Genomic DNA, 2,999 nt, shown 5'->3' with positions numbered 1-2,999 from the left:
ACACTATTGTACGTGGACAAGTTTAAGGGGCGCGGGACAGTGCTCTAAGCGGTTGACCTATCTCAACAGAGCCGGCCTCCAACCAATCAGAGCAGGCTGGCTCTGGTTTCAGACAGATGGGTGAAAAAGAGCTGCCTGCAGTTATGAGGACAAATAAGAGCTTTTTTGAACATTAAAGCATGGAACATGTCACAGGAGTGCACTAAATAACATGACCTGAAAATAAACACGGCAATAGGGCCTCTTTAAAAAGCTAGAATGAACCATATGCAGTCAGATTTAATGCCACCCTTCTATTTAACAAACTGTTCTCGGGCTATGCCTATCAACCACCCCGGGGATTTAGATAAATTGGGCAAAACAGTAACAACAGGGCAATCTTGTAAGAATTGATTAGCCGGAAAACGCAAAAACACCTCCAGCTTGTGTTACCTACACCTCGTGCAGAGAGACGCTCAGCAGGGATCATTTCAAACAGAGACCCCCCCCCTCTCCTCAATCACTGCTCACATTTAAAGAGGAGAGGGGAGAGTAACTGTTAGGAGCTTTTGTGTTCCACCTGCGCGCTCTCCCGCCCAAGAGAAGTCCCTGCCAGAAATGCTGTACAATGTACCCTGTGGAGCGTTCTCCTCTCCCTTATAACCTGGCCTAACAGATAAAGGCCAAACATAATTGTTGAAGTTACTAGTGTAGACTTACGCTAATAAATCCGATCTGACCCTTGATGCCTTTTTTTTTTTATCCCTGGTGGTCATTGAGTTTTGTAACACAGGTTAACTAAAAAAATAATATATATAAGTGAAAGTCCAATTCAAGACAAAATAAGAGATGTAAAGTTTTATACCAACTTAAGTAGAGTTATAGTAAAAATATCTGTAATTAAAGGCACAATTAAATAGAATAAACCATACTTATATATATAAATGTATATAAACCAAACATTAAGGTACAGAATGTGCACCTGTACTACAACATATGTAGTATATGTTGTCTGTTGATGCTGTGTATATATAGGATAAAGATATTCCTGCCCTATACATATTTGGGTATTATTTTTGTATTCGGGATTGTGGGAAACTGTATTTCGATCTTTCATGTCTGATGACAATAGAAGTAGACTTTGACTTGGTGAACATTGATAACAAGTAACTGAAACTGGCGAATAATTAAGGTATAAAAGGTAAAATACTGGCTTTTAAAAGTAGAAAGGGAACATGTATAAATATAAGTATAAAATTGAAAGTATCAAAAGTACATGGTTAACTCTACAATTCTGTTCAGGACAGTAAGGCAAGGGCAAGGCAATGTTTATTATATGGCACCCTTTCAGACACAAGGCAATTCAAAGTGCTTTACAAAATGAAAGACATTAAGAGGCCATTAGGCGCTTTCACACCGGCAGTACTTTTTCCCAGGATAGGTTCCTAGGGATTTTGCGTTCACACCAAAAAGATCTGGAACGTAGAACTTTTTTCGGGGAACCTTTTCGAGCCCCCTTTCAGTTCTGCTAGAGAGGTGGTACTTTCCTGGCGAGGAAAAGGTTCCAATTTCTGATTGGGCTGGGGAATTGCAAACCACGCCCCGGTAACTCAGAAAAGTTTTTTGTGAAGCGCATTTTTATTTGCTAGATTTCAGCATTTATGATAGCATTAGCCCAGCGCACCAACGGAGGAGGGACTAACTTATGGCAACACAAAATTAAATCGTTGGGAGCGGTTAGCTGATGAGGAGGTGTTTCGCTTTCTGGCCGATTTTCTCGGGTTCGGGTGCGATTTACGCTTGAAGGTTTTGCGGGTCCTGCCAGTAAACCAAAGCAGAAGAAGAAGAAGTGACGGTCAGCCGGCTTTATTTGCGTAATCCTACCTCAGGGACATTATTCCGGGTGTGAACGCGATCTACTAGATAGTTCGGAATTAAACAGTTCCGGGAACTATTTCTGGAAGTACTTGGTGTGACAGCGCCTATGAAGGGAAACATATTTTTTAAAAAGCATTTTACAAACACTCATTTAAAAGCAAAGATAATAAAAACGATGAATTAACAAAAGGTACATGAATTAAAGGTTACAGTGCAGTGGTGAGATACTACACATCTGGAAGACGTGTTAGTTCTGACTTCAATCATTTGACTTCAACTTTCTTTCTACTTTCTTTTTTACTTATCCATTGATTTATTTCAACGTGTTTCATGCAACGAACGCGCCGCCGCTTTGGAAAATTCTAATCTCCAACCCAATGTTTCCGAAATTTCAACGGTCCTGGCCAAATTTGTTTGTAGCATATCAATTAATTTGCTCCCCAGACTATTTTATTGTGGCTTGCTATTTTGACCCATCTGTGCACCTACTTGAGCGTAAAGTTACTTTCCCGCCACTGACAGGAGGCTTTTGTTTTGGTTCCTGCCAGAGCTGAAGCATGGAGATCCTGGCGTGTGGCGTCGACGGGCGCAGCGTATCAACCCCGCAACCGAAGAGGGACGGCGGTGAATGCCTCCTGATTGCAAAACGGTGTCAACCTGGAGAGTCTGCCTGCGCAAGATGATGCACCACGCTTCCAAAGGTTAAAGAAAACACAAAACATACATCTGTCATTCTCCAGGATATTTGCATCACCCGGCTCACAGAACGACACATTTTCGTTATTTTCTTTTACGTTCAAACGATGATATCATTTTCTTGTTGTTGCCGATAGGCCAAAAGTACACACATCCTGTACTTTAAGTAGAAGTAAGGATGACTCGTGCTTTAAAATACTGCTGGTAAAACTTAAAAGTACTGACTCAAAACTTCTTTACTCAAGTCAAGATAAAGAGGCTTTGAAATGTGCTTAAGTAAAACAGTACCATAACTAGCAGCTGTTTTAAAGGGTACCTGACCTCCCTTTATATTAATAGAAGCATAATGTCCATTGTAACTAAGTGTAATGCTTTCCATGCTGGAACCAACGGGCAACATGACAACCTTTTTCATTGGTCCCTCTTCTTTAGGAGAAACACACCTA

At 40.9% G+C, this 2,999-nt stretch overlaps 1 long non-coding RNA gene across 1 annotated transcript in view; it reads left to right on the top strand.

Annotated features, from left to right (window-relative positions):
• The first annotated feature begins 2,410 nt into the window (after nucleotides 1-2,410).
• Nucleotides 2,411-2,999, top strand: part of LOC104942177 (uncharacterized) — a 1,621-nt gene continuing 1,032 nt past the window's right edge. The window contains exon 1 of the long non-coding RNA XR_797975.1: nucleotides 2,411-2,558. This is a non-coding gene — a long non-coding RNA (uncharacterized lncRNA). The remainder of the gene's footprint in view (nucleotides 2,559-2,999) is intronic.

Source organism: Notothenia coriiceps, unplaced genomic scaffold (genome assembly GCF_000735185.1).
Source record: "Notothenia coriiceps isolate Sejong01 unplaced genomic scaffold, NC01 NC01_scaffold00004300, whole genome shotgun sequence".
NCBI lineage: Eukaryota > Metazoa > Chordata > Actinopteri > Perciformes > Nototheniidae > Notothenia > Notothenia coriiceps.
Note: the sequence above shows the minus strand (reverse complement) of the source record. Positions and strands in the feature narration are given on the sequence as shown.